This window comes from Nuphar pumila, chromosome 1 (genome assembly GCF_984573655.1).
Source record: "Nuphar pumila chromosome 1, dmNupPumi1.hap1.1, whole genome shotgun sequence".
Classification (NCBI taxonomy): Eukaryota; Viridiplantae; Streptophyta; class Magnoliopsida; order Nymphaeales; family Nymphaeaceae; genus Nuphar; species Nuphar pumila.
In genome coordinates this window covers 88,478,848-88,490,807 of record NC_143249.1, presented here as the reverse complement: position 1 = coordinate 88,490,807, position 11,960 = coordinate 88,478,848, and positions in this window count along the sequence as shown.

The window sequence follows — 11,960 nt, the reverse complement described above, 5'->3', positions numbered from 1 at the left end:
GGAGTGTATCGGAAAGTAATTATCCAAGAAAGTTCTCCGAAAATCATCCCAAGGGATGACTTCAAGCTGAGAGAACTGGATTATCTTAGTGGTATCCCACCACTTTCGTGCATTATCCTTCAGCCTATATGTGCCGAAGTTAGTCTTTCTATCCTCTGGTACTCCCAATACCAGGAATGCACTTTCCGTCTCCTCGATCCAGCTTTCTGCGAGCTCTGGATCGGCACTACCAACGAAAACAGGTGGGTCGAGTTTGAGGAACTTTTCATAAGTCACTCCTTCCAGATTCTCATTGCGAGGTGGGGCTGGTGCTTGCCTTGATTCGTGAATGGCAGACACAAGCCTGTTGAGTGTTTCCAGCAGGAAGCCCTGTGTATGGGACTCCTCACTCGGCATGGTTCTCCTCGTCCTAGGAGCCATTTTATCTATTCACACAAATACACCCAAATCAGAGAAAGTATAAAATTTATACTTACAGTGCGATACCGCAAACACGACGGATCTTGAACCAGGTTTCTCAGACTCATGCTTTGATACCAATTCTGTAACGCCCCGGATTTCCAAAACAAAGCTAAGTTAAAATTTTCATGGATTTCTTTTTTTTTTTTCTTTGCAGCGGAACTTAGAAAAGCTTTTAGCAGCGGAATAAGACGATAATGAGTCGTCGGTTTTAGAAAACTCCGAGCACGTTGCAGGTATGCGGCCAAGCAACTCATTGACCACCAAAGTGTTCCATTTTATCGAAAGCACATGTTTATTACAACACTACTGCTTAGAAAAGCAGTGAAGGTTCAATAAAAAGGAAGCAGTACAACTCTGTCTAGGGAAACCCTGGAACTTGATGCCGCCTTGCTCCGTATATCGCTACGCAGGTTCAACACCTGAAATCCCCATTAAACGGGGTCAGAACCACTGATGGTCTGGTAAGTAGGCAAACACCTATCTATTCAACTCAAGTAAATGCATAGACCACTCAGGGTCGCAGTTCGTAATATGACGCTCAAGCCTCCATGACTTAGCGTATATCGCAAAAGCCTCATCAGGGCTATGAGTTGAACATCCACGCAAGTCGTCATGACTTCGCATAAGCCTCTTCAGGGCTGTGAGTTAGAATAACCTCTTAAGTCTCTACGACTTAGCCTTGACTTCCTCAGAGTCACGAATGGATGTCTAGCTCAAGCCTTTATGCTTGGCACATCCGTATCCTACGAATCTAAGGACAGCTCTCCGAGCTTCACTTAGTCGTACGGATATCAATGGGGTTCTTTCCCAATCGGTCCAGTAGTATACCGACCATGACACCTTTACAAAGGTTATGCAGGACTGACTCAACAACGTCATCCACTCATACATTCAAAGTAGCGCTGTACCTAAGCTAATGCTTTGTTTCGATAATTGCACCTCCCCCTGGGCTTATAGGACTCATATCTGGGCGACAACGCGACGATCTGGGGGTTGATTATTCTATGTATTTTAGATACCCCAGAGGCCTGTTGACCCCATCCCCCTAGTAGGACGGTACAGCATACCGGAAGAGATCCTTACTAGGTATCCGAATGCATTCTGCTACTGCAGTAGTTGGGTTCAATCCTTAGATATTTAAGGATAACCACGACCTCCATACCTCTGAGTGACGAAGGCCATCAATGAACTCTATCAGGTTCGGGTGAAATATATGTCACTCAAAGCTGCGCCATCACCGTCTTCCTCGGTGAGAAATTCTGAAAGGGGCCTGCCGGTCTTACAATTACTTGACGAACATTGCATGCCTATAGGGCAGCCTTTGAGAAGTATGTACCCGACCCCAATCAACCACACGGTTTTCACCGTGGAACAAAGGTTTTATTCATATGCATGCTTAACTCTGCTCTCGACACTTCGGCCTTGACGAGCACTTCACCTCTTTCGGTGGAAACAACACACTCCGGCTCAGCGGCCCTTACGAGTCTGGTTGTCTGATAATTCTTAATGAGCATGCCCATGACTCGATCTCTACGGATCGGCTACTCGGCGTATCTTTACGCAACGAGCTCAGGACCTTGTCAAGGCGCTACCACTACTTTGGCGCAACGGCTCTTACAAGTATGATGCCCTTGCAGGTGTCAGGGAGACGAGTCATTCTGACATCGTTCCAACAAAGGACATCATTGTGCCACTTAACTGGTTTTGGCAGCTCTTCTGCCAAACATTCTGTCAACACCTTCTTTGCTCTACCGGCAGTGGTGCGACCAACCTTTCTACATCGTAGAAGGCATTCCATAACTGGGTAGCACTTCTGCTACGTTCTTTCTGAGCCATTCTTAGCTCGTTCGGGAATTTCAGCAGCACTTCCTCTCTTTTACGGAGAAAGTGTGCGTTTCTTTTATCCATTTTAGCGGCATCTCCCCTCTTTGGTGGGAAATCGCTACGCTTAACTCGGGAAATGGATGCGCACCGTTGTGCGTACTTTGCATCCATCAAGGTTGCAGGAACCTTGGGCCATAGCCAGACCATACGTAAATGATTTAGTCTTTACGTAAAGAGCATTTTGCCAAAAGGCAAAGCCTTTCCAATAGGGGCTTCATTCGTCAAGCAGAATCTTGTACGAGGAGCGGTAAGGGAATCGCATGGGCGATTTTGGAGTTGATCTTCATTTGAACGCTCACTTACGCGCCATATATGTAATATAAGCAGAAGCCTGTGCTTTATACAGCGGCGGCGTAAAGGAAATGCATATACTATTGTTCAGGGTGTGTAACTGAACGAAATATTCTACATATATAACAAAGCAGAAGCCTTGGCATCGTTCGACGCAACGGCGTAAGTAAATACATTGCAGAAAGCAGGAGCCTTGGCATCGTTCGACGTGACGGCGTAAGTAATAGCATAATCGGAAGTGCAGTAATCGAAAGTACAGAAAGCAGGGAGCCTTGGCATCATACGACGCGACGGCAAAGGTAAATTACATGGCCTGTGCAATATAAGACGCGTCGGCAATATCAACAGATATACACCTAGATCTGTATCCAACGATAGTTACGAGGCGAGCGAGTGAACACCGAAGTGTCCTAGAGGGCTCAACCAAGAACTAGGGTGAGATACTATTTTGAAGAACGCATATACTGCGTATTCGAACATATATATCCGACGATAGTTACGAGGCGAGCGCGTGAACACCGAAGTGTCCTAGAGGGCTCAACCAAGAACTAAAGCAAGATACTACTTCAGAAAGTATATGCTATATACAAACAATCAAATACTTGAGAGAGATGGTTTAATGAAGCGAACTTACTTCAATTTGCGGAAGAAACGTCTCCCGAATGATCCAACGCTTTGAACAAGCTTCGATCCTTCCGTCAAGAGGTCACACTAGGTCAGATGAAGTCGGCCTAGTTGAGAAAGAGGTAAAGCAGGTCAAGCTGCTTAACCTAAGTGGTTTGAACCAAACTGGGTTCGGTCCAAGTCAACTGGGTTCAGCAGGTTCGAACTCAACCCAAGTAGGCTAAGTCTGGGTTCAGAAATCCAAACCAAAAGTTGGACCAAAAGGGACTTTGACTTTGACTTCCAACCCAACTAGGTTCAAGTCAAGTCAACTGGGTTTGAGCTAGGTCAGGTGGGTTTAGACCTAGGTCAGGTGGGTTAGGACCAGGTCAGGCAGGCTCAGGCTAAGTCAGGTGGGCTAGGCTAGGTAGGGGAGGTTTGGAAAAGGAGGAGAGAGAGAGGGCTAGACGATTTTTCAAAGGAGGGGGGCAACTCTATTTATAGATTCTGAAACTTGAGCCCCAAGTTTCATAATTTCCATTTTAGTCCATAGCTTTTTCAGAAATTCCCTTTGATCTTATCCATCTGACTGTTTGATCTTATCTATCTGACTGTTTGATCTTATCCATCTGACTGTTTGATCTTATCCATCTGACTGTTTGATCTTATCCATCTGAGATATTTCCATGAGATATTTTCGTGGGTCCCACCGGATATTTTCTGAAGAATATTTCTATGGGTCCCACCAACATTTTCGTGGGTCCCGCAAAAAAGTTGAGTTTTCGGCATTTTTTTCCGAAAAATTCTGAGTAGGCCATTATCTTCGTATTTATGCAACTAAGAAAGTTGGCTCGCAGGAATCTCTTGATTTCGAGGAGGGAGGAAGTTATGATCTCCAGAGCGTTTGAGCATATATTCGTGAAGATACGAATATCTTAAGTATATCTGGGTCGCAGGAATCGGTTCGATTCGCTTTATGGTAAAAATGCTATTTTTCACTGAAGAATGCCTCAGGAATTTATTCAGAGTTATCTGAAAAATTGCGGGTCTTACAATAAGCAGGTGTAGCTATGTTGACTGGAAAATGCTTCTGAATGATAGCTCTAAAGGACGTATCTACTTTCTTGGGAATGAATGTGTAAGACCCACAATTTTTCAGATAACTCTGAATAAATTCACGAGGCATTTTCAAGTAAAAATAACATCTGAACCCGAAATACAAATCAGATCGATTTGTACGAACCAGTTATACTTGAGATATTCGTCGCTTTGCGAATATATGCTCAAACACTCTAGAAGCCATAACCTCTTAACTAAACAAAAACAAAGGATTTCCTCGAGCCAACTTTCTTAGTTACGTCAATACGAAGAGAATGGCGTACTCAGAATTTTTCGGAAAAAAATCGCCGGAAACCCGAAATTCTTGCGGGACCCACGGAAATATTGGTGGGACCCACAGAAATATTCCTCAGAAAATATCTTGTGGGACCCACAAAATATCCTATGGAAATATCTAGTGGGCCCCACCTCAAAAGGAACCTCCTGGAATTAAAATAAAGCTCAGGGGCAAAAGGGGGATAAAAATTCCCAAGAGGAGGTGGGCTTGGGCTATAAATAGCCCTCCCCACTCTCTCTCTTCTCATAATTTCGACCCCCCCTCTCTCTCTTGCCTCCTCTCTCTCTCCTAAACCTCCCCTAGTGAGCCCAAGTGAGTCTGAGCCCACCTGACCTGGCCTGAACCCACCTGACCTGGTCTGAGCCTGCCTGACCTGGTCCTAGCTCACCTGACCTGGGTCTGAACCCACTTGACCTAGTCCAAACCTAGTTGACTTGACTTGAACCTAGTTGGGTTTAAAGTCAAAGTCAAAGTCCGTTTTGGTCCAGATTCCGGTTTGGATTTCTGAACCCAGACTTAGCCTACTTGAGCTGAGTTCGAACCTGCTGAACCCAGTTGACTTGGATTGAACCCTGTTTGGTTCAAACCACTTAGGTTGAGTAGCTTGACCTGCTCTACCTCTTTCTCAACTAAGTCAGCTTCATCTGACTTAGTCTGACCTCTCGAAGGAAGGCTCGAAGCCAAAGAAGCAACCCGGAGCCGTTTCTTCCACGATTTGAAGTAAGTTCGCTTCGTTGATCCATCTCTCTCAAGTATTTGATTGTTTGTATATAGAATATACTTTCTGAAGTAGTATCTTGCTTTAGTTCTTGGTTGAGCCCTCTAGGACGCTTCGGTGTTCACGCGCTCGCCTCGTAACTATCGTCGGATATATATGTTCGAATGCGCAGTATATGCGTTCTTCAAAAATAGTATCTCACCCTAGTTCTTGATTGAGCCTTCTAGGACACTTCGGTGTTCACTCGCTCGCCTCGTAACTATCGTTGGATACAGATCTAGGTGTATATCTGCTGATTCTGCCGACGCGTCTTATATCGCACAGGCTATGTAATTTACCTTTGCCGTCGCGTCGTATGATGCCAAGGCTCCCTGTTTTCTGTACTTCTGATTACTGCACTTCCGATTATGCATTTACTTACGCCGTCGCGTCGAACGATGCCAAGGCTCCTACTTTCTGCAATGTATTTACTTACGCCGTCGCGTCGAACGATGCCAAGGCTTCTGCTTTGTTATATATGTAGAATATTTCGTTCAGTTACACACCCTGAACAATAGTATATGCATTTCTTTACGCCGCCGCTGTATAAAGCACAGGCTTCTGCTTATACTACATATATAGCGCATAAATGAGCGTTCAAATGGAGATCAAACTCCAAATCGCCCATGCGATTCCTTGACCGCTCCTCGTTCAAGATTCTGCTTGACGAATGAAGCCCCTATTGGAAAGGCTTCGGTTTTTGGCAAAATGCTCTTTACGTAATGACTAAGTCAATTTCGTATGGCCTGGCTATGGCCAAGGGTTCCTGCAACCTTGATGGATGCAAAGTACGCACAACGGTGCGCATCCATTTCCCGAATTAAGCGTGGCGATTTTCTACCAAAGAGGGGAGATGCCGCTGAAATGGATAAAAGAAACGCACGCTTTCTCCGTAAAAGAGAGGAAGTGCTGCTGAAATTTCTGAAGAAGCTAAGAATAGCTCAGAAAGAACGTAGCAGGATACTCTGACATATAGCAGAGTGCTACCCAGTTCATGGTTTGCCTCTACAACGTAGAAGGGTTCGTCGCACCACTGCCGGTAGAGCAGGGGAGGTGCTGACGAAATGGTTGGCAGAAGAGCTGCCAGAACCAATGGAACGGCATAATGATGTCCGTTGATGGAACGATGCCAGATCGGCTCGTATCCTTGTGCCTGCAAGGGCACCTTGCTCGTAAGGGCCGCTGAGCCGGAGTAGAGGTTGCGCCTTGGCTAGGTTTGGACTCGTTGCGTAAAAATACGCCGAGTAGCCGATCTATTTAGATCGAGTCATATGCATGCTCATTGAGAACGGTTACACAACCAGACTCGTAAGGGCCGAAGAGCCAGAGTGTGTTGTTTCCACCCAAAGAGGTGTGATGCTCGTGGTGGCCGAAGTGCCAAAGAGCGGTGTTCTGCATGCATATGAATAAGACTTAAGGTCGCACATACCCCGCGGTTGAAGATCGTGTTAGGGGTACCCCCTCAGTAATGACTGTGTTGGGGAAGACTGAATGGGGTCGGGTACATACTCCCGTAGTGCTGAAAGCACGGGCTGCCTAAATGGCATGCAGATTCTGTCCAAGTAATTGTAAGACTGGCAGACCCCTTCAGGAATTATGCTCACTGTGGAATGACAGTGATGGTACAGCCTTGAGTGACATGTATTATACTTTGGACCTGATAGAGTCCACGATGGCCTCAGTCACTCATGGGTTTTGGGGTCGTGGTTATCCTTAAGATCTAAGGATTGAACCCAACTACTGCAAGTAGAGGATGCATCCGAATATGGGCCTAGTAGGGTTCTCCCAGTTGAAACACACTGCCCTACTATGGATAGGGTCAACAGGCCTCTGGGGTATCTAAAATACATAGAATAATCAACCCCCAGAACGTCGCGTTGATGCCCGGACAATAGCTCTACCTGCGTACCAAAGGCGGGAGCGGTTAATTATCGAAACAATGCATTAGATTAGGTACAGCGATGCTTTGAATGTATGAGTGGATGACGTGTTGAGTCAGTCCTGCATAACCTTTGTGAAGGTGTCATGTTCGGTATACTACTAGACCGACTGGGCAAAGACCCGTGTTGTATCCACACGACTAAGCGAAACTCGAGGAGTTGTCCTTGGATGCGTGGGATACGGATGTGCCAAGTATGAAGACTTGAGCTAGACATCACTTTGAGACCCGGAAGAGGTCATGGCTAAGTCGTGGAGACTTATGCGGCTATTCAAATTACAGCCCTGAAAAGGCTTGCTCTAAGTCATGAAGACTCGAGCGGATGTTCAACTCATAGCCCTGAGGAGGCTCCTGCGATATACGCCAAGTCTTGGAGGCTCGAGCGTCGTTATTGCGCATTGCGACCCTGAGTGGTCATTATCGTGCTTGAGTTAAATGGTTACATGATTGCATGCTTACCAGACCATCAGTGGTTCTGACCCCGTTTTATGGGGATTTCAGGTGTTGGACCTGCGTGGCGATATGCGGAGCAAGGCGGCATCGAGTTCCAGGGTTTCTCTAGACAGAGTTGTACTGCTTCCCTTTTTATTGAACCTACACTGCTTTCCTAAGCAGTAGTGTTGTAATAAACATATGTTTTCGATAAAATGCAACACTTTGGTGGTCAATGAGTTGCTTGGCCACATACCTGCAACGTGCTCGGAGTTTTCTAAAACTGACGACTCATTATCGTCTGATTCCGCTTCTAAAAGCTTTTCTAAGTTCCGCTGCAAAGAAAAAAAAAAGAAATTCATGAAAATTTTAACTTAGCTTTGTTTTGGAAATCTGGGGCGTTACAGAATGGGCCACTCAAGTTATACTCTAGACGAAGGTATCATCCTTCTTTGTAGAACGCCTTGTAAATACCTGCTATGTATATGTCCTTGATCAATGGTACCAATAAGTAGGGAGAAGGAGTAATTTCTTAGCTGGGTAACAAGAAAATCAGCATTTACAGGGATGTTTCTTCTTTTTTTTACTACCCAGAACAGGGCCTCTTTGGATCTATGAGGTGGATCAGAACCTTCAAGCATTGCAATCATCTTCAGTAAGTCCTTCTTCAGTTTTATCAAATCTTAGATCCGAATCCGTAACATAGAGAAATGAGATAGAGGTTCGAACAGTGTTGGACTGAGAACCAGCTGGGAAGCCTTCCCTGCTCACGGACTTACCTGCCTCAAGAAACTAAACTTCTTCTTTGAATGAGGAAGATATAGTAGTGGCATTCCACGTTAACACTAAAACCCAGAATATTGTCAATGAGATGGTCAATTTCTGGTTGAAAACAAGAGGTCATCCGATCGGGAAGCTAAAATGATGCGATAGAATCTCATAGAGTAAATCCGATCGGACACTAGATCAGATTGGACCTTACTGCGGAGACCATCCCTAAATACAGGATGATGATGAAAGAACACGGAATCGAAATGAACGCTATGGATAGAAAGTCAATATTGATGCCAAAGACAAACCATAAAACACAGATGGAAACTCGATAATACAACAATTAATTTTAACATAATGAAGCCCATCATCAATGAACAAAAGTAAACGGGTATTAAATCGAGATCTGTACATCATGAACTGCTAAATAAATTACAGATATTAGAGGGATCCAAAATAAATTGGGAATAGGAACATTCCAGCAATGTCACCCAGGCATGGATTGCAACGCGCAACTCAACATTACAAGGGACTTGGATGGGTCGATGATAAACAAAATTTTTCAGAAAATGAACAGAAACGGATTCAAACAAAATACTGGAAATAAACAGAGACTGTCATACGAACCACAATCCGATGATCAAAATGCCATTAAACCCTATTGAAACAGGACATCGACTAAAATGAGCTCAACAAAGAGCTGCTGGAGCGAAAAATGAATGAAATAATGTGTTAAATGACATGCTATGAACTAGGTATAAGTAAGAACTTATCAACGAGATGTGTCACAAATAAAAGGGGAAAACAAACAATCGAACAAAATCAACAGAAACTAAAAAAAAAAAAGGGGATCGATAAAGGCATTACTGGATCTAACATATTACAGCATAAGCAGATATTAGAAACAAGAATTTCAGAAACAAATAGCAAAAGGGAAAAATAAAAGAAATGTAGGAACGTGTATGTTCTGTTTGTTGTAGCACAGGGATGGGCCGAAATAGCTGTGAGCGTTTCGAACCCTATCCATAGTGCGGTAATGAAATGATCAGCAAAAGGACGCAAGAAAAATTAGAGTTACAGATAGAAAAGGGAAGGGAACAACTTACGGAGATGCGGTGGTATGGTGAAGACGGGTCTTCAACTTGCTACTTGAGGAGAATCAGGGGAGATAGGAAGGTGAAGAAGGAGAAGAAAAAGAAGGAGAAGAAGGAGCATGGTGGGGTGAAACGCGGTCCGAAGAAGGGTTTTCGTTTGCCTCTTTTAAAGGGGAAGAAGGAGGATGCGGTTGGGGGTTTGTTGCAGATGGACGGAGATCGGGAGATGGAGGAGCTCGCACATGGGGGCGTGTGGCTGTTTGGAGAGGAGAAGTCGTAAGAGGGTTTTTGCCAGAGGGAGAACTCGAGAGGGTCTCCCCCCCCCGAAACCCTAACTCGACTTTAAGGGTTTTACTTTAAAAAGAGGTCTTTTATAAAAAGATTTTTTTCTAAAGCGGGTTTCCAAAAACCATTTTTTTGCAATTTCCTTTATTTATTTTTGTTTTTTTGTTCTGTTCAATATTTTATCTTTTTTGTATTTTTGGAATGAAAATCTAAGATTTTACGAGAAAACAAAGATTAAACACTATTTTTTTTGTATTTTTCTGAGAAATATTTATAAAAGTATCTTTCTGAGAATTTCATATCATGTCGGGAAAATTTCTTTAAAAAAAAGGGGTTTGGACCCAGGTTTTGAGAAAAATGTTCAAGTTTTGACACTCGAATCGAGAAATACAACGTGATGGATCCAAACGGATGTCGGATGGACTGTCCGAGCTATTTAAAAAACTATTTTTGGTATTTTCTGTAAATTTAATTTAAAATTTGGACAATGAGACTCATATTTGGATCTGGACAATGGATCCAGATCCGAAACCAAGTCAGACATATAAAATGAATTTAATTTCAGTAAGACTTGAGAAATGTATTGGAATTTATATTTAAAAAGTGACTTAATTGCTTAGGAAATGATATCAGGGGCAAAAGGGGAATATTTAAAAGATTTTGGAAAATTTGGGGTGTTCACACACGGATTGCAATCCTTTACCCCTACGAAAGGTTTCTTCTGGCTGCGTGTCACCCGCAGGTGGTTTTCTCGTTCTGTAGCATCCCCGGTTACCACATTAGAAATTGAATAACCGACGCTGGGTGCATGACTCACAGAACTTGAGGGTTTTCCTTCGCATACCCGAAGGAGGTAAAAAGATGAACATAAGGACTAACCGAATAGACTGACTTACTGTAGTTGTTACTTTAGAGCAGTATACACTTTTGTTCCATTGCTACACTCTGTTGGTTGGTTCCTACTCTGTTTCTTAGCTGCTACCTTCTGTTGTCCAGTTTCTGTTTTGTTACTTTAGTGGCTGCACTGTTACTTACTTGTAGTTTTACAGTCTTGTGGCACGTGAACCTACCTGACACGCACTTGTACTTTTTTTTCAAATGCTTCTAACTGTTCCATCATGATAGTTATAGTCTAGTACTTAGCATACTTGTATCATGCTGCCTACTTTCTGTTTTTCCTTAAAAATGAAAATGTATGGATGGTTTCTCTCACCAGCTCGCAAGAGTACTGACCCCGTTTTATGGCGATACAGGTGACGAGTAGACGCAGGGTGATGCGACGATGCACAGCAGGAGCCTTGAGACCCACACTTTGCAGCAGATTTTGGGCTTCTTCTGGTTTTGGGGTTTTGAGGGGTTGTACCTCTCCTTTTTGTGAGATTGTTCCTTTTTGTACCCAGTCTCATTTTTGTATCATTGTAACTATTGTGGAAATGAAAAATACTTTACTTAGCTTGTGGTTTGGTTTTCTCACTATGGCTCGCTCAGACTTGCGACCTTTGCTTTGTCCCTGTTTCCCTCCTTTACTTCCGCTAGTTGTTTTTCACTCTGTATATCCCTTCAAAAAAAAAAATTTGCTAAAAAACCAAAGGTTTTTACAAGGTCGGGGTTTGGGGCGTCACAGATATTGGTATCAGAGCTGCAGTTTATAAGTGTGGTCCAAGACTTCTGCGTGCATTGTCCATCGCACTGTGAGTATGTTCTGAATTATTGCTTTCATTTGTTTTTTAATGATTTCTGGAGTATGTAGTTTGCATGCTTGATTAGTTACATAACTTGTTAGATGCCTGCTGATTCGAGGAATGAGCGAATGCTCTTAGCTCTTATCGACTTGATTCGAGGCATAGAGGCGCTCGATCAAGCGGTTCAGCGGATTGTGCGGAGTGCCCGGATACTTGCACATCCGGCACCTCCTTGTGGGAGATGTGACCAGTATCACGCGGGACAAATTTGTCCTCGTGCTTTGAGCATATGCCCCTACTGTGGCCTTAGGGGGCATATTGAGGTTGAGTGTCAGCGTAAGTTGGGCGATGAACTCGCGATGGG